This window comes from Dermacentor andersoni, chromosome 10 (assembly GCF_023375885.2).
Source record: "Dermacentor andersoni chromosome 10, qqDerAnde1_hic_scaffold, whole genome shotgun sequence".
Lineage (NCBI taxonomy): Eukaryota > Metazoa > Arthropoda > Arachnida > Ixodida > Ixodidae > Dermacentor > Dermacentor andersoni.
In genome coordinates this window covers 34,952,522-34,977,580 of record NC_092823.1, presented here as the reverse complement: position 1 = coordinate 34,977,580, position 25,059 = coordinate 34,952,522, and the positions used below count along the sequence as shown (strand labels likewise).

The window sequence follows — 25,059 nt, the reverse complement described above, 5'->3', positions numbered from 1 at the left end:
TTTTATGTGTTTGAGACATTCATGTGCCGATGTAGCTTAAAGAAAGCGGCGATGCTATGCGTTGTGGCAACACTGGGCGGGTAAACAACTTTTGGCTCCTCCGACTCCCCGGCTCTGTTCTGTGGCTCAAGCGCGCGCGGCCGAAGCAAGCAGACCCGAAAGTAGCGCACGTGAGCTTGCCTAACCATGGCTCTTATTGGGAGCCTCCTCCTTCAGAAGAAGAAATTATTGTTAATGAAGTTAATAGAACTTCAAAGAAAAAAGAAAAGGCAGCGTAAACACTGGGTGCACCAGGTATGGCAACAGCGAAAAAAAGAAGGAGAGTACCACACCGCGGTAAGTACCGGTTTGTGTTTCCTACAATTTGCGAAATTGCCGCTGACATGTAAGTGTAAAGAACACAGAGTGTACTGGTCTGATGCATCACCCTTGTATAAGGCGTTTCATTCAGCAGTTTGTGGCTAAAAACTTCTTGCTGCGCTGGCGGTCTGAGCAATATTAAATGGTTCATCTCCATCCGCCTAGACTCAAGAGTTAGTCAGTAAAGCGACATAGTGCGTCATTCTCCTACGTCTCATTTCCGATTCTGCGCTAGTGATTACGCCAGCCGTCGGGAGAAATTTTTGTCTTTGGGTGCTGACGGCAGGTGACGTAACCTTTGTAATACGGTGAGGGCCGCGTCGTTGATGTATGTATTTATAGCTTTTGGCAGCTGAGCAAGACTTCATGAATTGCTCCCCTAGAATAAAAAAAGAGAAAAAGAAGGTACATACACCAGTCATAAAGTGCTTTGTAAAAGACTATACATTTAAACAGTTCAATAATGTTCTTGTTTTACTCCAATCGTTCCAGTTCCAAGTCATGAAAAAGGATGCAGACCCCACCATGTTTTTTAGGTACTATAGAATGACACCACCCAAGTTCAACGAACTGCACAAACTGGTGAAAAGGAACTTGGTGAAGTCGTTCTTGTGTCGCGAACCTTTGTGTTCTGAAGAGAGGCTGGCCGTCACCCTCAGGTACAGCATCGATTGCAATATGACTAATGCTTTCACATACTAGGGCTCTTCGATTTACAATCTCGGACTCGCCGCGGAATGTCTGCGAGTAGTCCTAGGATTTCCCACGCCACAGGAATATATGTTAAAAACGAATGCTAGACTGCTTGTCGGGGAGTCGACGGTGAGTCCGAGTCTGTAAATCGAAGAGCCCCACTGTTTCACCTCATCGATTGAGCGTTTTTCTATGTGCGCAGGTACCTCTCCTCAGGGAGTGCAATCTAGCAGATTGCAATGAATTTCAGAGTTGCGCCGTCAACATGTCGTGTCGTCATTCACCACACCTGCAAAGTTCTCTGGCGGCACTTACAGTCGCTGTACCTACCTGTGAGTATGGCTGGCCTTATTTTTGTTTATACTCTTTTTTGTGAAGCGAACCAAAGGTGTAACAGGTATTAAGGGCGTTAAATACTCAGCAGTGAAGTTATTTCAGTTTAAGCGATGTCATGCATTGCAACCTGTTCAAAATGCACTGCTTTTTTGTTTGTGTAACCTAGGAGCCAGGACTTGCCCAATGGCAAAACATCGCCGAGAAATTCAGCAGGCGCTGGAATTTCCCCAATCGCATCGGGGCAGTCGATGGCAAGCACATCCAAATTAAGGCGGCACCAAACTCTGACAGCAGATATTTTAACTACAAGGTATAGTATTCACAGTGGCTTTTTTTTTTTTTTTGCAACGAACTGGTCTGTGCTGATTCTAATAACGTGAATGACTTTTTACATACTCCAGGGCACATTCTCTATCATGTTGATGGCGATTGTTGACGCCAGATACCGCTTCATCATGGTCGACGTTGGGGCTGCAGGCCGGCACAGTGACGGGGGAGTGTTCAAGGCAAGTTCATTCGGAAGGCAGCTTGCAAATGAAGACCTGAACCTCCCAGTACCAGCACGTCTTCCAAACAGCAACAACGTTGCACCTCACGTGTTTGTTGGGGACGAGGCATACCAGCTTCGACCTGATTTCCTGCGTCCGTACCCAGGAAAACACGTGACGCCGACCCAGAGGGTCTTCAACTACAGGCTCAGCAGAGCAAGGTATGGGGAGGGGGTTTCCGGCAAGCCTCCATTCACCATAGGAAGACAACTTGTGCTTCGCTAAGCACGGATTACACAAGCATACTGAAGTTTGCCTGTGTTCCTTACTTTCTCTTTATTATTATACTCTGTATTATTCGCACTTTGGTGAACTACACGTCCCAGTGGGGTTATGGAAAGAGGAAAGGGTACTAGTCGGAGAAAACAGAGCAACGCAGGTATGACATTTACTTGCATTTAAACACCCATGCAGGTCTGCGGTGTTCAAACCAGATGTCTAGAGCAACTTTTTGCTGTGCAAAGAAGTTATTCCAACGGAATTTAAAAGATGGTTGCTTGTCAGCAGATTGTTCCTAGCTTTATTTTTAGGAACACTGGAGTTCTTTTTTTTAACATATGCCTTATAGGCTTTGGCAGCATTTGAACAATCTTTTATTAATACGCGAAGTGTATTTTTTCCAGGCGCATCGTCGAAAATGCTTTTGGCATTCTGGCTGCACGATGGCGAGTTCTACTTGGCCGCATCAACCTACTGCCCGACAATGCAACTTATGTTGTCCTGGCGTGCTGTGTGCTCCACAACTTTCTGTGTGCGGCAAGTGAGGCAACGTACTGTCCGCCAGGCTATGCAGACGTGGAGAACGACTATGGCAACATTGTTCCAGCTAAATGGAGGACTGAAATCCAGAGGAGCGACTTGCTTGACTTGGGAGCAACACCGTCAAGGAACTATAGTGCGAGTGCTGCGGCAACAAGAAACATGTTCGCGCAGTACTTCATGAATGAAGGTGCTGTGACGTGGCAGTGGGCGCATACTGGCCTCCCGCCACCTCAAAAAACTTAGGCACAACACCTGTATGCACGAGGTTTTTATTGAGGTTCTTCGAACGTGTATTTCTTTAAAAAATCTAAGAGTTCAAGTTCTATTTGTGACTTTAGCCTTTTAGGACAAGAGCGAAACTTTTCTGCCAACAGCTGTCCGTACAAGGCTCCTTTGTCGCTGTGAGCGACTACTTGGGCGTCAACTCTGTCCAGTTCTTGTTCCCACGTACCCCTGTTTGCCTCCTGGGCTCGCCTCCTCCTCGGAGTTTCTGATACATGTTTTATGAAGCTGGAGTGTAATGCTGCTGTGTCGTCACTATTCGACGTCCTTGCCTCAACACTACTTTCTTCTACGTAGCTTGTAGGGGCACTGCAAATCTCGTCCTCCTGTTCTTCCTGCGCTCCTGGACAAAAGAAAAAGCCAAAGCAGCGTAAACATCCTCAGCACTGACTCTAATGATTAATAACTCCAATAACTCCAGCCGTAACTTTTACCTCCAGTGTTGTACAATCTCTCGAACACTTTCTCAGCGGTTTCAGTCGCAGCCGGCTGAATAATGTTGGATATGGTACTGAAAAAATACAACCAGTTTTATAAGAAGCGTGTCGACTGTAGATCGGTGTTTTATGGCATAGAAGAGAGGGCACTGTGTGTGTGTGTGTGTGTGTGTGTGTGTGTGTGTGTGTGTGTGTGTGTGTGTGTGTGTGTGTGTGTGTGTGTGTGTGTGTGTGTGTGTGTGTGTGTGTGTGTGTGTGTGTGTGTGTGTGTGTGTGTGTGTGTGTGTGTGTGTGTGTGTGGGCGCGCGCGCGCGCGAGTACAGACTGTCCTTATTTTAATTTTTCCCATGTTACTACTATTAATGTGGATTGTTTGAGGTGAAAAGGGATCCATTGGGGCACCTTCATTGTAATCTTGTAATCCTGTATTTTCCCCGTCTAATATTTGTGTATTCGTTTTTTTTTTTTCATATTTCAGTTCAGTGATGGCCCAGTATCTGTAGGAGGCTTACATATATATAAATAAAATAAGTAATGACACATATGGAAATGTGAGCAATCTGTTTTCATTCGCATTAGCTTGCATACTACCGGTTTGACACAAGCAACTAGCTCGCACGTGCAAGATGAAGTACCAGTTGTTTTCATGTATTGTAGAATTCTAACTTTAAATGAGCCAGGTTGCTTCACCTGTGCAATAACTTTTACACTTAAACAAAACAATTCATTTGCTTGCATGCAAACCTGAAACGACCAAGTCAAACAACTAGAAGGCACTCACCTGGCAACTTCCGACTGATCTTTTAAGAACTTCAGCAAGGTGAAATAAGGCCAGCTCACGCTTGCATCATTGATTTCCTTCGCGTCACTTCCACCTTAGCCACTCGGGGCGCCGTGTTTGTGCCCCCGGTACTTTTTCGTGAATGTATCCCGCAGGCTCTTCCACCTAGCCTGTAGATTTTTTTCTGGAAGTACAACAAAATTAATAGCTCACAGCTACCTTCGCGTGCCAGCAACAAGCAAGGGAGCAGCATGAATTTCTATGCTATCACTAGACTACTATCACCTGAATACTATTTCAATGCTATCACACTCCTTTGTCCTTGGCTTGCCGCGGCGAACCACATAGGTGTGCACAAAAAGTATTAACATAGCTAAGGGTCACGTGCCCAATAGTGGGCCGAAACTGCTGCGCCCAAACGCATCCGCGCGCCCAACATCGCCGCACATACAGCTCAGCCTCTTGTAGCGGTTGCAATCTTTCCTGTAGATAATCGTTGCATCGTGGCGCGATTGCATGGGGTCGCCGTTCATTCACTGATTACGAGAGGTAACAACCTTCGTTCGCTCAAGAGAACACGCAACTGGCGTACGGGCACCACCACCGTAACATGCAGGGCGCGCGGCGGTTGGAGTTGAATCTATTTTGACCACGGCGAGCTATGATGAAAAGTGGGTACTTTGAACGGGTGACACTCCCTTCTTAGTGACAGCGACATAGTTGCAGGAAGCCCACCCTGCATGCGGAAACATAGAGGCACTAATATTTGTAAACATACCTTGCAGGTCGCATCCTATTTCAGCGGCAACTTCTTCCCACGCCTGAGCCTTCTTTCTTTGATCTTTGTAGTCATAGCGACTGCAGTCCCACAGGATGGCACGCTTCTGAACAGCCGAAATGAACTTGTCGTTAAATTCCAGCCGCGCCGCTTTGGATGCCATGAATACGAAATGCGGGATACCGGCGTGAACGATAGAGCGGGATCGGCATGCACGGACAAGCGGGGAAGCCTAGACGGAAGTCGGGGCGGATACTTAGACCTGATTGGCTCGCTTTGGGGCGCCGCTCGTTTGCCGCTTCCGGTATCGTCGCCGCCCGACGAACTTTTCTGCGCCAGCTGGATCGGCGGCGAACGACGTTTTCTCCGCCGCCGCGCGTCGCGCGTACGCCGCCGGGCGTCGAACGCCGACTATTCGTCGCATATTCGCTCCATGTATTCTGGCCTGAAGACAGGCGCCGAGCAAATTGGCCGGGCCCGACGGCGAGTCATATTCGGGCTACATCCGGCGGCGCCGATGAGCCAATTCACCGGGATCGCCTGATGCAGCTGCCTCTTTTCTATTCGTCGGAATTCGCAGAGCAACCCGCGGATGGTCCTGACTGGAGCAGTTTAAACCGCTGGCTCCTCGGGTTATAAAAGCCTGAACCACGGGATGCCGGAGAGACGACGACGACATCGAGCAGAGGCGTGCTCCCGTTTCTCGCCGCACGATTTTGTGCGAGTCAGTTATGCTCCCGGCCTCTGAGCCGTTCATGTAACGCCCTTGTACATACTGCATATAAATGTGTCGTTTAATCACCGTCTCCTTGGATCCTCCTTCGCAACAGTGGCGGCAGCGTTGAGACGTCTCCGTCACAACAACCTCCCTCTTACCGGTAGAGAAAGCTGACAAATAGGTGTTCCTCCTCATTGTCACCTTGTCTATCACTTGTTTTCTGTGCCAAGTCTCATTCTGCAACTTCAGTAACTCGTCCAGCTTTCCATTGCGCCCTCGGTGATTTTTCTGTGTGTCACTATTCTACAAACATACTAACAGATGCACTAACATACTAACAGCGGCAGCACAAGCTGCAGCTCGCCATCGACGCCGGGCGAACAGTTCAGATCGTTCTCGTGAAAACTGCACAAAAAGACTTCGCAGCAAAGACCCTGATGTGCGTAGTGCCCGAAATCGAGCTCCTATGTCTCCGCCCCTCCAGCTTACAATGCGACTGTGGCGCGTGTGCCCCGCGGGCATGTGAGTTATGGCTGCAGCATAGACATGCCTCACGTTGTTGTGAATATTTTCTGCGGTATGCTTTTGTTCTTAGACAACCAGCTCGCACCACAGCACCACAAATAGCAAGGGACTGCCCGTTAAGTTATCGTATAATTTTTCCCTTCTAATCTCTTTCGTCCCATTTTTGTAATTCTCCATGGTCATTTTTGTTTCATTCTTTGCACCCAATTCTCTGTCTGTCTCTGTTTCTCTCACTTTGTTTATGATGACTCCTGGTTGTCTGTTTACACTTTCAATTAGCCTGTACTTGGTTGCCAACTTTCTTGACCTGTTCTTCAGTTCTGTGTCCACGCTTTACAGGTACAGATACTTGGAACTTTAGCTGCACATATCTGTTGATTCACGATCCTGAGTATTTCTTCAAAACTAATATTTGTCTGCGCTTCTCTGACTTCAAACGAGGCCCAACCAATGTCACACTGCACTGCCTCGATTCTTGTTTTGCAGTGGGCTGGGGAGGACGCCAGGTGGGGCGCCACCTACTTCGCTTTTGCTTCAGGCGTCCCAACTCTGCAGAACTTGCGAGCGGCAGTAGCAGTGCGCATACAAGGGCTGTGTTAAATATTGACACTGTTATACGTATGTATCGCGTCTTGGAGTTAGCTGCCGTTCTCTAAACATTTTGGGGTATGATGTCCCCAAACGTGTGCATAATTTTTATGGCGTGCGTTTCCCATCAATAAAACTGCTCGCTACTCTCTAGCCATGAACATATATCCCACTGATACGCCCGTGCCCTCCGTGACCTCAAAGTTTCGGGAGCGCAGAGTTAACGGAAATTGACGCAAGTGAAATGACAATTGCTGGTTGGGGCCAATAAAAATTTTAACGGGTAGGCATTTTTGTTAGGGTGTAGTACGCTGATAGCCCAATACGTGGACTACTATTTCAGTACTCTGAAAGTTGGAAGTTTATATTAAGAACTTGTACGTACTTCTCCCTTCAGAAGCAAAGCGATATAGAGAAAATCTTCTCTAATTTGATGAGGAAGTATGCCTAGTATACGGGGCATATTGGGCAAGCTTCCGGGAATTTTTAGAAATCGCCTGTGGCAGCGAAATTCCTGTCTTTGAGCTAGTATATTCGAAGAGGTGGATGTTATTACCACGAGAAATCGAAAGAAATAGTAAACTAAGTAACAAAAATTTGTTACGTATATATAAATAGTTTACGGGACACATTCCAATTTAGGAATTCTTTTGGTGAAGTTGTATCGCGTACCTATTTGAAAAAAATATCCAGGACAACAGCAGTTTCGCGATATTATATTCCAGATGGTGGGTCGAAATACGTGGGTGTTCCACTTACATTTGTGTTTCGATATATAAGATAATGTTTAATTAGAAAGAAGTCGAACAACCCTGCATTTTTACTGACAGTTTGATGGCGCATATCACTAAATTTACGTCATTCTGGAAAGTAAAATGTGGCGCCATCTAGGAAGGATGTAGCGAAGAAGTATTCCACGAGTGCAAGGAAGTAACACGAAGCGGCGCCACCGTTTCAAGTGGTGAAACCATGCAGGAAGGAAACTGAGGAGAGGCCCTACCCCCTCCGCGCGCTAGGAGAAAAGTGTGGAGGAAATGACGTAGTAGGTTCTCCTTATTTTCTTTTTCTGATTTTTTATTTCTTTGCTGTAGCGGCCACGCCTTTCGGGCCACAATGGCGGCTTTGTTATTGTTCTGTGCGCTCACACGTGTTGATCCGTAGGTTTCGCACCGTGGCAAAGGCGCCGTGCGGGCAGGTTTGCGTTGGTCTCCGTGTTTTGTTGCGCTGCGTTACCTGGACCGTGCTCTACCGGATGTTGCTGTGGCCAGGTGGGACAAGAAGAACTATAGTTCGTAAAATGAACGCGCATGCAACGCTGTTCGCATGTACCGCGCCATGGCAACGGCAACGGTAACGGACGAAGGAATATCCGCGGGAAATTTTCCCCTCTTTGGCGGAATCATGGTAACGTGCTAACGATTATTTAGTATTGCTGCGGAGCGCGCGCGGCCGAGCAGTAGGGTGGCGCGCAGCGCGGCGTGGTTTCGTGAGAGATGTAAACAAGAGAGGAGAGCTGGCCTGATAAGCGGAGCAACGCCGTGAACAACACCAAATTCCGGCTTCACTTTAGCTTCACAAAGAGTGACGTCAGGGCCTCTCCTCAGTTTCCTTCCTCCGTGGGCGAGACTAGTACGAACACGTGCGGTGCACCAAGGTGGTTGCGTCTCGCGTCAACTGCCGCCGCATAACTTCGGTACTCTTCCACCTCCCTGAGACCCCAGTATTGCGGAGAGGAAACGGCACAGATAGACCGCAACGTTCGATCGCACATCGCGGTGGCCCCAATACCAAAAAACATGCACCCCAAGTACCATCCCTGACGACGCAGAGCAATGGTGAATACTCTTCACAAACGTTTTGGCATGGGACCAGGGGTGTATTATACGGATGCCAGTCGAGCCAGCTCACACACTTTCATCATAGTCTCTCCATGCAACAACAAGAGAACAACGGCATCCTTCAAAACCGCCTCGGCCTGTGTGGCAGAGGCTGCAGCCATCGCCTTGGCCATTAAGGACGCCACGCGCCAAACGAATTCGGCTGTCATATTATCCGACTCATAAGCGGCTTGCCGCCTGTTTCTACATGAAACGGCACCCAAATCGAAAATCAAAATTTTAGGCACTCAACTAGAGAGGCACCCCACTATCGTATGTCGTCCGGCACACGAGCGACTGGCAGGAAACGCGAAGGCAGACCGTATTGCTCGAGGACTAAACGTCCGAGCAACGGCATGGCCTAGCGGAGACCTTCCATAGAATTCTCGTGACATCCTCCTACAGCATAGGCAGGACCGGAGACGTTTTGGACATCCTCACTCCGATTAAAACAGCCAACAGGTGAGGGACTGGCGTCGTATTCGGACGAGTACATACCCCAGCCTGCACCACCTACATAGAATACACCCCACGAGGTTCACTGACGAGTGTCCGTGGTGCACAGAAACACCCACACTAAAACACATCACATGGGAGTGCCCCAGGAGGCTTCCGAACATAGACAGTCCCATATTACACCAACATCCACTAATGAGGAATAGGCAGTGGGAGGCATGGCTTGCGGGCGAGGGTCGGGAGAGCCATTTGGCTCTTCTATACCAAGCCCAGCGAGCCGCTCGTGCCAGTGGGGCCCTGGAATAGGGGCTCCAACCATCGTGCCTTATTTTATTTATATTCAATAAAGTTTTTACTCACTCTCTTCCATCTCCATGCTACACCGATGCCTCGACCGAAGATGGTGCTCACAAGCACTGAGCTTGCCGAACGCAAGCGCAAGCAGGCCGAAGCCAAACCTGGTTGGTTCGCCGCCAAGGCAGCCGAAACTCGTGCCGCTCACTTGAGGATGGGTTAGCCACCCGCGAACGACGCTCAGACCAAACGAAGCAAACACATGGAGACAATCTAGGAGAAGAGCTGCACCGCCGCTACTCCGCGATGGGCGATTGGGAAGCCGGCTGGAGCCCTTGTTCGCCCGTACGCCGGCGCTAACGCTTATTTCGAGATGCATTTCATCAAGGTCTCATTTGGTAATTCTCTTGTGTGAGTGATCGCCTTTCGTTTTCCTAAAAAATTAACCACGTTTAAGAGAGGTTCATGTGCCATCCTACGGTCACATTTCCCATCAGACAACGTTACGGACTTCATGGTGTGTGCGAGCTTCCGAACTAGCTTGAACGAGAACAAATTGAACGAATTCATGTACCCGCATAAACTCGCCCACTTGCCTCTACTGAATGCAATCAGCGAATACTTCGTTTCGCCTCGCATACCCTTGGACCTGACCGTTTTCTTTACTACCAGTGCTGAACTCAGCTGTACCGCCACTACAACATCACGGTGCCCCACGGAGCAGTCGGTTGCTGTTTCGCAGAGTTAGGGCTCTCTCAAGAGGCTCATAACGCCGAAGAATTTGACACCGTCTCCGTGGAAAATTCCGTTCAGACCACTATGATCCTCAATGTAGACTTTACTCTCGTACGAGTCATCAATAGTACCAACTCTACCCCAGAGAAAACACATCCCGAAGCGTACTTTATTTATTTATTTATTTATTTATGTATTTATTTAGTCATTTGTTGATACTGCAATCCCACTTTGGAGATTTTGGCAGGAGGGTAGAAATGTTGAAAAGATCACAAGAAAGGCAATCAACAAATACATCGATACGTAAGCGTAAATAAACTAATATAAACTAAAATAGAAGGAATACGGTAAGTACTAAGTTAGACACGATGTACACAAGGTAAGTGAAGGCTCTTGAACTTTGGTGTTAGTAAGCTGGTTCCATTCCGTTATTGTCCGCGGAAAGAAAGAGTATTTAAAGGAGTTGTTACGTGTGCGAAACGGCGCGACCGTTAATAGGTGTATTTGTCTAGTGGCATAACCGGATGAAAAGGTTATTACGTCTGAAGTGTCTAATTTATAGTGCCCCTTTACAATTTGATACATAAATTTTATCCTAGAAGGGTAGAAATAGAAGAACGTCCAAAGCTGTTATATATGAATCGTACACCCTTTTTCAGTACGCTTTCAATCTTGTTAATATTGGACCGAGTGAAGGGGTCCCAGATTATGGCGCATAATCTAATGATGGGAGAATAAGTGCTTTATGTGCGGTGATGCGGGCATCAGGAGTATTAAGGTTTAAAGCTCTTCGTAAAAATAACAACTTACAGTTTGCATTTCTTACGATATAATCGATGTGTTTAGTCCAGTCTAAGTTACTTGTCATCCAGAGACCCAGGTATTTGTAGTGAGGTACTTCGTTAAGAACACTGCTTCTGATAGAATAGATAAAGGTTAATGGTCTTTTTTTTGTGAGTAACTCTCATGAACACTGTTTTTTTTTTCATAGTTAGTACTCATTTGCCAAATATCACACTACTGTACAATTTTGTTGAGTGTTTGACTTAAAAGAATTTGGTCAGCTGTACTGTTCACTTCCGTGTAAATTACGCAGTCGTCGTCATACAAGCGTATTTTGACAGTAATGTTGCAGACAATTTCATTAATAAAGAAAAGAAAAAGAAGGTGTCCAAGCACCGACCCCTGGGGTACCTGGACGCCTGAGTCCACACCAAGAACTTCCGAAGTTTTTCCATTAAAGACAACAAATTGTCTTCGATTGGTAATGTATGCAGCAATCCAGTTTAAATGTTGGTGGTTATTTAATATTTTTCCTAATCTGTGCAATAACTTCTTATGAGAGACTTTATCAAAAGCTTTTTTAAAGACCATAAAAATGAAATCGGTTTGTTTTCCGGTAATAATTAAAAGTGAAAAGTCATGTATGCTTTCTGCTGCACAATGCTCGAAAGCCGCCTGATGATCTACACCGTGCTATAGTATTGTCAGCAACTAGATCACATAAAGGAACCTTTGAAATGGAAGGTTCCGAATCAGCTGAATTGTGTAGTTTTTAAACACTACGATGCGCTCTCAGAGCGCAGTGGTAAACCAATGAGTCGGGGAGGGCTTCTACCGGTAAATCCTTACATAGGCGGCCAATTCACCAAGGGTTAAATTCCCGAAGATTCTTGTTCCTAAGTTCTTTCATATTGGCTAGATGGCTTTGCTAATGATATATCCAGCACCAAACTTGACTGAAATTTTCCCTTACGCACAATTATAACGAAATACCGTTCTTTTTCTTTAAATATGACCCATGATATCACCGTCTTTATTCCTTCTTTATTGCAGAGCGCGGGATTCAAGAATGAACAAGAACGTCACATTATATTGTCCCTCAAGAGCATTTATGCAAAGCCAGTTTAAAGCGAAGCTTCCTTTGCCGCTTGGACGCGATTTGGCATTCGTCGTTCTTTTCTGGATGGTTACATTTGTCATCATACCGCGTGTATCATCGAACATTTTCACATTTTTTTAAAGGTTGCCTGTCTGAGATAGCACAATTCTAGTTCATGAGCTGATCTACGCGAAGAGGCGAACATTACTTGCACAAAACATTTAAAAGCATAATCGACTAAATAAGAATTCACCAAGTTTGACCTAATTACCCTATGACCCGTATTAAAGTTCACAAATTCTAGCCGCGGAGTTCGCTAGGCGGAACCACTTGGAACGAATTTTCAGGATGACACCAGTTTCGAGATATTAATTCGCGAACTTTGCGGCGATATGCATGGGCGTTCCAGTTACCTTCTTAACAAAAGCGTCGTTTTACGCATTAGGCCCCAAAAGTAACATGTGAAGCAGGAACTATCACTGCGGCAGAGTCGAAGCTTGCGAAGTTGCAGAGACATGCACTGTGGCTGAAAGTAAATATGAATGTTACAAATAAACGAAATAATTATTGAGTTGTCAGCCGTATGGTACTAGCGCCACGGCCTTGATGTGAAGTTTATTCCTTCAGTATAGTTCATACGATGTGCATTTCCATCGCTATTTGCACAATAAATCGTAGCTTCATCCAAACGCACAGAATTAAGTGGTCGAACTGTGCGACGCCATGAGAGCGCACAAGGCAGCATGATTCGAGCAACGTATATGCTCATCTTGCTGATACTACGCGTTCTAGTGACCACGCTTCGCGTCGTGCGCGCTTCCCATTGTTCACAAGGTCAATCCAAATAGGTCGCGAAGCTTCGGGCTAAAAGCGGTTCAGTACAAATTGTCACGCACATCAGCAAGGGTGGTTTAGGAGCAGCGACTGAAGCGCGACTATGTTTGGAGAGAACAAACATTGGGAAACAAAAAAGCGCTTTTTAATTCTAGCGAGACACAGACTAATGCAATGAAAATAAAATTCCTGGTCAGTTTTATGTATTCATGATGAGCAAAAAAAAATACAAGTTTATTTGATTTTATTATTATCAATAAATACATTTTTTTTCAGCGCCCGTCGTAACAGGGGGCGTTGACGCCGCTATCACTTGCAGTGGAGTGCAGCTGTTCAAGTACGCAGAAAAGCGCGCTCGTAAAGTCGGTTCACCTGCTAAAATACGCCCCCCTCACACGTTGTGCTGTTGTACTTGTGGAAGCTTGTCCTAATATGGTGACGTGGGTGGCTTCATCGCTTCTTAACCTGTTCATTAAATAGTGAGTTACGACCCCCAGATAATGTTTTAGTTCTTCTGGTGCGACTGCGCTGGCCGACGGGCTTGGTAACCGACGATAGTGCCAGCAGTCTACACCTGACGTTTTTGTCGGACTGTAAAGAAGGGTTGTTCTGTGCAGGGTGCGCTGAAAGCTCGAAACGCCTAGTGTTCCTGTATATGCTCCCGCAGGGAGCAGAGTTGCGCATAACTTTTCCGGCGCCGCTCGCACCGCTATTGGCCGAGCGCGAAAAATTACGTTAAATGATTCGCGCCGCGGCGAAGCCAACTTTACGGGCGCATCGCCGACTCATGCGAACTCGTCGTTTCCGTCAGTACCATCGCCATTGCAATCAGTGGACCGTCGATCGTGCGTTCAGAGGAGCAGCTAGAAGCTCTTGCACCTTGAATCTTTTTCTATTTGCAGATTTGCTGCTACTAAATAGTAAGCGCTACTAAATAGTAAGTACTACCCAGTTGAAAAACACAACAGGAAATTTTCACAGTCTGTCGTATTTTGGGACGTTGTTTCTGTAGTTCTGTTGCCTGTAGTTCTGTTGCCTGTAGTTCTGTTGCCTGTAGTTCTGCTGTCTGTAGTTCTGTTGTCTGTAGTTCTGTTGCTTGTAGTGTGACGTCCTGTAGTAGAAAGTTCTGTAGTTCTTGATCAATATTTAATTAAATATTGACAGGGACCTCCTTAAGGCTATGTAAATTTCTTAGTACAAAAAAAGAAAAATATAAAAGTAAAAAAATGAAAAAAAAAAACGTCTATGCCTAGGATTCGAACTTGCGACCTCAAGATTCCGAGCCCGGCATCTTACCACTGAACCACTCCTGGCATGCTTTTCGAGTGTACATTTTGGCCATGTCAAAAGTACAACGTGATGATGCGCTGATGTTTACATTTGCATTTTAAGAGCCAAGATCCGCTATCCACCGCGTCAAGTGCCGCATCTCTAGAAGAGCAAGAGTGTTCGTACCATCGACAGGTACATCGTGGAGTGCTAGAACATCGATTTTGATGTACGATATCCATATTAAATAAGCAATTCAGAAATAGACAACGTTGACTTTTAGGGTTATTACTGCTAGTTTCGACAGTTGTCTCTCGTTCTTTACACTTTTGAGCGCGCATATAATTCGTGTGTTCAATGCAAAATAGCTACATAAACATTCGTGGATGAGAGTTCTTTCTGACAGCATACTGGCTTCTCACGGCAGCACTGTACCAGATTATTGAGACCCGAGCGGGACAGCTTTTCACGCAACTTTGTGGAACAACCCAAATCTTCTTTTCCGCTTCGCATAAGCTTGTGAAATATTCCTGGGAAATTAACTAATGTGTCAGTGTAACAGCACATGTAAGTCCACAGGCCTGTGTGCCACATCTTACCAAAAAAAAAAAAAAAATGAAACGGATACGCAGCCATTCCCGCAGATGGTATGATTTTGATCAGCGGCCGATCCTGAGGAGGCCGGTAAGGCGTTGCTGGTGCCGCGTCGTCACGGCACAATTATAACTATTCGCCACGTCGACTTTAATACCGGTGTTGGTGCCATCAGCATTGCCGGCTTCAGAGAAGCGCGATTGAATACCGCGCAAGAGAAAAGTACAGTGTTCACCACCGATGCGAAACTAACATACAATTTTAAAGGGCCGCGACGGAAAGCGCTTCTGTTGCGACTTCGGAACTCTTGGCCGTCGCGACCGAATGTTTCTGCTGCGACGTCAGAATTGGTGTCGTAACGTCGGAGTCGCTGTCAGGATATAAAGCTGTTGTTCCGACTTCAGAACTCTTGTTGTCGCGACAGAACGTTTTTGTTGCGACTTCATAACTATTGGTCTTCGCGACAGAATGCTTCTGTTGCGACATCAGAATTTCTGTCGTAACGTCAGAAATGTCACTCAATTAAGAAATGTCAAGAACTTCTGTCGTACAACAGAATTTCTGTAGTTGCGACAGGAATTCCTCTTGTCATTTTCAACTGGGCACTACAGAAGCTTGTCGCATCGCACAATTTCAGTGCACTTCTGTTGTCATCATTGGGTACATATTGCGACGATAGGTTTCCGTTGTGGAACAGTTCTCTGTAGTACAACAGAAGTTTGTCCATTACTTCAGGAACACTTCTGTTATGACAACTGGGGGCCTGTTGCAATGATAGGTTTCTGTCGTACAACATTTTTCTGTAGTACAACAGAAGTTGGTCGCATTACTTCACGAACACTTCTGTTGTGACAATTGGGGGCCTGTTGCCACAATAGGTTTCTGTAGTATTACAACAGCTCTCTGTAGCACTACAGAAGTTTTTCGGGTTACTTCAGGAACATTTCTGTTGGGACAACAGGGTGCCTGTAGTGATGACAAATTTTTCTGTAGTACTACAAAAATCTGTTGTAGAGCTTCAGCTTTCTGTTGTAACAACAGACATACGACAGACTGTACTTCTGTAGTCACAAGAAATGTCTGTTGTACATCAGAAAAGTCTGTCGCTCCATCAGGAATTTGTAGTTACTACAGAAAAATCCTGTTGTACAACAGAAATTTCTGTAGTACTGAACACAACCTCTGTTGTCATTTTCAACTGGGTACTAAATAGTAATAGTAAATAAAAGTAAGCTTTGCTTAAAATGTGCGCATGTCAACATTTGAAATGCGCTTAAATCTGTGTCTGCACCGCATGTATCGAAAACGTGCAGCTGTTGTGAACGATGGTTAGTGATAAATGGCGCTCTGTTAACGGTCACTGACATAACTGCAGGCACGATAGCTCTCTTGGCGACGGTCATGAATCGGCTGGTTTCGGCAGCCAAAGTGCGCTAAGTGTCCACCTTACGTGTGTGAAGTTTTAAACACTCTTTAAAAAATTCCTTGCTTTCTGACCATGATAAGACAACTTCATATGCATGCTGAAAATCATTGCACCGCTTTTTGTGGCAAGGTACTGCGCGTTTGCGAGCGAACTTTGGAGCTGTTCGAGCCACGGGAGTATTTTATTTTGGGGAATCGAAGGCGGTCCCACCCCATATTTGTACGTTCGTGTGTGTATTTGTATATGCGTGTTTACATAGGTACATACAAAGTTTAGGTTGGTTGGACGCCCACCCCCTCCGGCTGCACGAATGACTCGTTCGAGCGTAGCCTGTATTAACAAGTGCCCTTTCCTAAGCGCCTGCGAACAATTGGCGCTTGTAGCTCGCGACCACTAGAGAAAAAGGCGGAACACCGCGCGGCATTTGGCTCCTGCGCGGGCGAGGAGTGGCTTCGCTGGAGAGCTGGATCACGGCGGCGGACCTATGCGCAACTCTGCTCCCTGCGGGAGCATATACAGGAATACTAGAAACGCCCATCAAGTCGACTGGCGGGGCATTTGAATATAGAGCTCTAACGGCAGGCCACCAAAACAAATTTCGCGCCTTCGAAAACAAAATGACGCCAGTTCTGTTTTTACCGCATATGGCATCACATTATTTTTTCTTCCGCCGGAAGTGTTCCCTCCACATAGATATGGTGCTAAGCCCCATGAACCGCAAATGGAACGTATGGGCTCTTATGGAAGCTTCGCTACCAGGTATATTTACCTTGTTCACTTCGCAATACCAGGCCCCTGTGGTCGGCTTTTTCATGTCGTCACATTGACCGGACTACTGCGCAGCAGGCTCGGAGTACCTTAAGAAAATCGCCAGCCGGAAGAAAATTTTGCTCTAAATTTACAAACGCATATGAAGGGTTTCTTAAATGAAGAAGGAAACTATAGATAAAACATCGGGCGAAGCGACTGAAAGAGGTGAGCGACGTCCCTTCGCCAAGGACTAATGTAAGTGGTGTTCAGAATAAGCATCTTCAGCCAATCATAAGACGAGAATGGCTGTCGTCTGCTCTAGCTTTTCTTTTTTGTCTGGTCTTCCCATGACCTGTAGCCTGTCACTGGCTTTGTGCATGCAAAACAAATATTTAGTGGCGTCTTTCTGAGCGCCATGCTGCGAGCTTTTTTACTTATAACGAAGTGTATTTTACTTATAACAAAGGGTACTGATTATCTATCTATCTATCTATCTATCTATCTATCTATCTATCTATCTATCTATCTATCTATCTATCTATCTATCTATCTATCTATCTATCTATCTATCTATCTATCTATCTATCTATCTATCTATCTATCGATGTCTCTTAACGCTTTCGCTCTAGCTTTCTGAATTCTCCATGGTCTAATGGGTAGTGCATCCGGCTGTTGTGTTGAGAAAACCGCCTTCAAAATGAAACCATCTGACCGATTTGGGGGACTGGGTATGTGACAATGGGTATGTGCCGCTCTTCAATGAACATTCAGGGCCGATTCTACTGGACTAGTATGCGACGGGATATAGAAAAGTATGTGGCCAGTTGTAACAAGTGCCAGCCATTCAAGCGCCCTAACACTGCTCTGGTCGGACTCCTTGACCCTGTGGCATCTCCTTTCGAAATTGTCGGAGTGGATCTTCTCAGCCCCTTCCCGCGCTCAACAAACGACAACCGTTGGATTATAGCCTGCGTCGACCATCTGACGCATTATGCTGAAACCACAGCGGTGCCAACGGCCACGGCTCTTGATGTTTTGAGCTTCCTCCTGTGCTCCGTTATACTGTGTCCTGGACCCCCTTGTGTTATTGTGAGCGATCGTCATCGCCAGTTTGTAGCCCACGTAGGCGAAGAGCTGTTGCGTCTTTGTTCTTGCCAGTTTCGCCACACGACCCCGTATCACCCGCAGACAAATTGTCTCGTCCAGCGCACTAACGGCACTTTGACCAACATGCTTTCGATGTACGTCGATTCGAAAAACGAAAATTGAGTTGACATCCTGCCTTTTATCATATACACCTACAACATTGCAAAGCATTAAACTACCGGCTACAGTCCTTTCTATCTTCTTTATGTAAGACCACTCCGGCAGCTTCCTTGACACCATTCTACCCTTTTACTCATCATGCGGACTCTTCTATTCCCCAGACTCTCTGCCGCGCTGAGGAAGCACGCCGCATAGCTCAGTTCCGTATGCTGGCATCCCAGGACCACTCCAAGATCAGCTACGATTCACGATATAAGAATGTGTCGTACGACAAAGGGGACATAATATGGCTTTGGGCACCACTTCGCAAGGGCAGCCTGAGACAGAGGTTTCTGGCTCGTTGCACCAGGCTTTTCGTCATCGCCAATCACCTAAGTGATGTGACCTAATCGATTGCTCGTCTCGTTTCTAATGGCTACCGATCTAAGAAGACGCAACTTGTTCAAGTCGCCCGCCTGAAACGCTGTCATCCCCCTGACTCCGAGTGGACGTAACAATTACTCGCCCAGCGGGCTTCGTCTGTGAAGGGAGGAGTGTTACGCTCAAGCTACAGCATGGACGAAGGAAGAAGAGAACGAAGTGCGTTTGTCTTTGCCCCTTCTCGTGGCCCTTTTTCACCAATTCATATTTAAATAAACGCACCCCATCGTAACAATATATTCACAGGGTAGCACTAGAAAGGAGCGCGGCTGCATACAAACATCTATGACGCGTTTTGGCAGTGGCAACCCAGTGTTTCGCTACATTGTATTAGTGCTAATCGCACTAACGTTGACATTCACCGTGAGATGAGTTCTGCTGGAATTTGTAAGTCTTTTATTTGTCACGACAGGAAATTCAGTTTACACAAGAGACGCCCTTCGATTAATACCATGACTGCATGCGTTGTCCACTGCAATTACACGTATATGCGAGCCTTGAGTAGTCATATCCTGTTGGTAAAATGAACATTACTAGAGGTCAAATCTTCGCTAAGAATCACGACAGTGCACTTGCATCAAAAGTATGCTAACCACCTAATCAAATACCTCGTGTCCAAGGAGCGAGACACTGCTTACTAATGTCATAGAACAGGTGATTAAAACGAAGAAAATTTCTGTTAAATGATGTGGAAACAAGATAAAGCTCATCTCAAAGCCAAATGTGATAAACACAAGACAAGCTCTTGCTGGCGAGTTACAAATAACGTCACTGATATATAGACTGCCAATGCAAGCTATAAAATTAGAACTCTTAAAGTGGGTGGCAAAATTTATGTAGGAGGGGAACTACAGAATAGGGTTCAGACCAGGCGGACGCTTAGATGATAACATGTTTGTACTAATTCGGTGCATAGACATTTCAGTAGCTCAGAATAGACCTCTACTGATAGCATTTCTAGATAATAAAGGAGCCTATGAGAACGTTGACAGGGAATTGTTATGGGACATTGTTAATAGCGAAGGCATAGAGGATGATTTCTTGCAGCTGCTGAAGGGGATATATAGAGACAACGGAGAACAAGTTGTATGAATGAATGAAACCACGTTTATTCCACATTAAAATGCGCCGAAGACGCTGCGGTGGAAAGAGGAGGGGTGTTATTTCAAAAGTGGAAAGGTAAGGCTGCCTCCGTTTTATTAATGAACGTCCTGGAGGCAGGTAAGTGGGGACCGCATGACGCTTGTGGCTGTCGCGGAGCCGATCGCCGACGGGTGGTGCTGCAGGGTCCTGAAGGAACAGCAGCAGTGCTCGCCAGAGCTCGATGGCATGGTCCGGAGGCCTGGTATCCGGGCAAGCCCAAGCCCGGAGAGAAGAAGGCCAGGGTCCCCGCTGTATGGTGGCCAGGGCACGAAGCCTTGGTGGGATGTAGAGGGGGCAAGTTGTATGGGAAGATCGAAAAGGTAATGAAGTGGGGGAAATTCACCAAGAACTGAAGCAAGGATGTCCTCTGTCTGCGTTGCTCTTCACACTTTATGTTAAGGGAATACAGAGAAAGACGACTGGAAAACAGCGAATGAGGGTTTGGTATATCGTACATGCGTAATGGGCATACGGTGCAACAGAAGCTCTCTGGACTTATGTATGCGAATGACATAGTGCTACTATCGGACAATAAAAGAGATTCACAGGTACATGCCAATGTCTGTGGCAATGCAGCGACAAATCTAGGCCTGAAGTTTAGCTCAAGGAAATCGGGAATTATAATCTTTAATGAAGATACGAGCATTCACGTGGTGTCAATTCAATAGGAAGTCATACCCATTGTCAAGCAATAGAAATACCTCGGCGTATACGTAAACGAAGGAAAGACTTACTCAAAGACTCACCAAGAGAATTTGAAAATGAAGGGGAAGCGGAATGCTGCAACAATGAAACACAGAGCATTGTGTGCCCACAATAATTATGAGGTGGTACGTGGAATCTGGAAAGAAGTAATGGCGCGAGTGCTTACGTTCGCAAATGCCATTCCGCACTTAAAATCGGATATCTTGTCTGGTTTGGAAGTTAACCGAACATCGGTAGGCCGATTGGCTTTGGCAGCCCACGACAAAACCACGAATGAGGCTGTGTAGGGTGACAAGTGTTGAGCCTCTACAAAAATGAGAAGAAATTAGAAGGGAAAATCTGTACGATAACAAAAAGAGCAGTGCCTTGCTATTTGATGCTCGAGCCGGTTGCCAGAGGACAAAACATCTGGAGCAAATATTCAGAAGTAGAATGCGCGTGTGTATGCTGCAGCAAAATTGGAAGACCACTCAGCCCATCTTAATGGACTGCGAAAAGATTCACCCAGTGAGAACTGTAGGTAAGGTACACCTTCCAGAAGCGCTTGTCTTTAAAGTGGACGGAACCGTCAGCCTGTCAGCAGTCGAGACAAGCAAGGGTTGTTTAGAGTATCGGTGGAAAAAAGCAGCTTAATGATTGATACTACCGGATCTCTTACAGTCAGGGCTAGATATACATGGGTGATGTTAAAGAAAAGAAAACGTCAAAGCGATGCATACAAACATGCGACATAAAAAACATATATAGTATACCTTAACCCATCAAGCAGGCTATGAGATTGTTTTCATGGCCACGTTTCAGAAGGGATGCCAATAAATTATCATCATCATGAGAATAGGTAGCTGTACAAAGTAGGTAGAGAAGTCTTGAGGAAGAGAGATAAAATTGACACGTGTACTTGTTTATCTTTCGCCGGTGACCGCTATTCTCCGTGTACAAAATGTTGTCGCTTAACGCAGGAGCCACCTGCATGTATCGGAAGTTTCTCGAATGATATCGATGGTTCTATCCGCTGTCTATTGTCACTGAACCTCGTTCAATCTGATTGCTTGTATGCGCGACAGAAATTGTGTAGAACTTTCTGAAGACATGTGGCCCGGCCTCGCAAACACGGCCGCTTCACTGGCAAAGGTAATTAGCGCCATCCATCAGCATGGCGGGTAAGCAAATCCGCTTCCCTTGTATGGCCTCCTAGATCCGGAAGCCATGCCCTTTCGCCCCTCTCTCAACGCCCTTTTCTTTCCCTCCTTCGCCACTCCCTCACTTTCGACAGTCTCCGCGCGCGCGCCAAGGCCCGCCACCAGCTTAGCTCACTGCATGACGTTTCATGTTTCGTAATGTGCTGTTATCGGGAAGCGTGCGCTGCTGTGCGTTGACTGGTGGGGGCAGTTTCGTCAGTTTCGGGGTTCTCAATAGCTGTGTGTTCGTGCTCCGCGATGTTTCACCCGTTTTACTACTCGCACCGCTTGTGCATCGTGCAGTGGTGCACGAATACCTCAAAAACAAGCCCTGCAAGGTTCTTCCGGGTGCCTAAAGACAACTGGTGAGCGCGCAGACCCAAGGACATCAGAAGGCGCATGTGCAGTACACGAACACGGTCCTGTGCATGTGTGTGCTCCATGAGTATCCGGACGTCGTTGCGCCTTGATTGTGTGACACCTTGTTGTGCTAGAGTTCCCAACAAAAGTTCGCTTTGCCGGCATGCCGCTTTTCAGGCCAAAATACATGGAGCGAACTTTCGCGACGAAGTTCGGGCGGCAGAAAATCTGCCGCGGCGCGACGCCGTATGTTTGTCGGGCTGCTCTACATAGAGCGAAGACAGGCCGGCCGCGGCCGGCGAGTCGCTGCGTTGTTATCAGTGTGGCTAGATGACGCAAATGCGTTGTCGTGAAACACATGACAAAAAAAAAAAAAAAACTTTAACGACAATTATTATCGCTTTTGAATTACGGAACACTCTAAAAACGCGTAAAATTTTGTTTAGAAATGATTTCTAGTCTTTTTTATGTGTTGGAGACATTCATGTGCCGATGTAGCTTAAAGAAAGCGGCGATGCTATGCGTTGTGGCAACACTGGGCGGGTAAACAAATTTCGGCTCCTCCGACTCCGCGGCCCTGTTCTGTGGCTGAACGCGCGCGCGGCCGAAGCAAGCAGACCCGAAAGTAGCGCACGTGAACTTGCCTAACCATGGCTCTTATTGGGAGCCTCCTCCTTCAGAAGAAGAAATTATTGTTAATGAAGTTAATAGAACTTCAAAGAAAAAAGAAAAGGCAGCGTAAACACTGGGTGCACCAGGTATGGCAACAGAGAAAAAAAGAACGAGAGTACCCCACCGCGGTAAGTACCGGTTTGTGTTTCTTACAATTTGCGAAATTGCCGCTGACATGTAAGTGTAAAGAACACAGAGTGTACTGGTCTGATGCATCACCCTTGTATAAGGCGTTTCATTCAGCAGTTTGTGGCTAAAAACGTCTTGCTGCGCTGGCGGTCTGAGCAATATCAAATGGTTCATCTCCATCCGCCTAGACTCAAGAGTTAGTCAGTAAAGCGACATAGAGCGTCATTCTCCTACGTCTCATTTCCGATTCTGCGCTAGTGATTACGCCAGCCGTCGGGAGAAATTTTTGTCTTTGGGTGCTGATGGCAGGTGACGTAACCTTTGTAATACGGTGAGGGCCGCGTCGTTGATGTATGTATTTATAGCTTTTGGCAGCTGAGCAAGACTTCATGAATTGCTCCCCTAGAATAAAAAAAGAGAAAAAGAAGGTACATACACCAGTCATAAAGTGCTTTGTAAAAGACTATACATTTAAACAGTTCAATAATGTTCTTGTTTTACTCCAATCGTTCCAGTTCCAAGTCATGAAAAAGGATGCAGACCCCACCATGTTTTTTAGGTACTATAGAATGACACCACCCAAGTTCAACGAACTGCACAAACTGGTGAAAAGGAACTTGGTGAAGTCGTTCTTGTGTCGCGAACCTTTGTGTTCTGAAGAGAGGCTGGCCGTCACCCTCAGGTACAGCATCGATTGCAATATGACTAATGCTTTCACATACTAGGGCTCTTCGATTTACAATCTCGGACTCGCCGCGGAATGTCTGCGAGTAGTCCTAGGATTTCCCACGCCACAGGAATATATGTTAAAAACGAATGCTAGACTGCTTGTCGGGGAGTCGACGGTGAGTCCGAGTCTGTAAATCGAAGAGCCCCACTGTTTCACCTCATCGATTGAGCGTTTTTCTATGTGCGCAGGTACCTCTCCTCAGGGAGTGCAATCTAGCAGATTGCAATGAATTTCAGAGTTGCGCCGTCAACATGTCGTGTCGTCATTCACCACACCTGCAAAGTTCTCTGGCGGCACTTACAGTCGCTGTACCTACCTGTGAGTATGGCTGGCCTTATTTTTGTTTATACTCTTTTTTGTGAAGCGAACCAAAGGTGTAACAGGTATTAAGGGCGTTAAATACTCAGCAGTGAAGTTATTTCAGTTTAAGCGATGTCATGCATTGCAACCTGTTCAAAATGCACTGCTTTTTTGTTTGTGTAACCTAGGAGCCAGGACTTGCCCAATGGCAAAACATCGCCGAGAAATTCAGCAGGCGCTGGAATTTCCCCAATCGCATCGGGGCAGTCGATGGCAAGCACATCCAAATTAAGGCGGCACCAAACTCTGGCAGCAGATATTTTAACTACAAGGTATAGTATTCACAGTGTCTTTTTTTTTTTTTTTGCAACGAACTGGTCTGTGCTGATTCTAATAACGTGAATGACTTTTTACATACTCCAGGGCACATTCTCTATCGTGTTGATGGCGATTGTTGACGCCAGATACCGCTTCATCATGGTCGACGTTGGGGCTGCAGGCCGGCACAGTGACGGGGGAGTGTTCAAGGCAAGTTCATTCGGAAGGCAGCTTGCAAATGAAGACCTGAACCTCCCAGTACCAGCACGTCTTCCAAACAGCAACAACGTTGCACCTCACGTGTTTGTTGGGGACGAGGCATACCAGCTTCGACCTGATTTCCTGCTTCCGTACCCAGGAAAACACGTGACGCCGACCCAGAGGGTCTTCAACTACAGGCTCAGCAGAGCAAGGTATGGGGAGGGGGTTTCCGGCAAGCCTCCATTCACCATAGGAAGACAACTTGTGCTTCGCTAAGCACGGATTACACAAGCATACTGAAGTTTGCCTGTGTTCCTTACTTTCTCTTTATTATTATACTCTGTATTATTCGCACTTTGGTGAACTACACGTCCCAGTGGGGTTATGGAAAGAGGAAAGGGTACTAGTCGGAGAAAACAGAGCAACGCAGGTATGACATTTACTTGCATTTAAACACCCATGCAGGTCTGCGGTGTTCAAACCAGATGTCTAGAGCAACTTTTTGCTGTGCAAAGAAGTTATTCCAACGGAATTTAAAAGATGGTTGCTTGTCAGCAGATTGTTCCTAGCTTTATTTTTAGGAACACTGGAGTTCTTTTTTTTAACATATGCCTTATAGGCTTTGGCAGCATTTGAACAATCTTTTATTAATGCGCGAAGTGTATTTTTTCCAGGCGCATCGTCGAAAATGCTTTTGGCATTCTGGCTGCAC

At 46.3% G+C, this 25,059-nt stretch overlaps 1 long non-coding RNA gene and 1 pseudogene across 1 annotated transcript; one reads left to right on the top strand and one right to left on the bottom strand.

Moving 5' to 3' along the window:
• Positions 1-2,954: 2,954 nt before the first annotated feature.
• LOC129381979 (uncharacterized) lies at positions 2,955-5,444 on the bottom strand. Its single transcript, XR_008610063.2, has 4 exons — positions 4,978-5,444; positions 4,200-4,383; positions 3,416-3,492; positions 2,955-3,324 (listed from the first exon to the last, which is right to left on the bottom strand). It is a non-coding gene; the product is annotated as an uncharacterized lncRNA (long non-coding RNA).
• Positions 5,445-9,541: 4,097 nt separating this feature from the next.
• On the top strand, positions 9,542-24,792 carry LOC140213438 (uncharacterized; annotated as a pseudogene).
• The last annotated feature ends 267 nt before the right edge of the window (positions 24,793-25,059 follow it).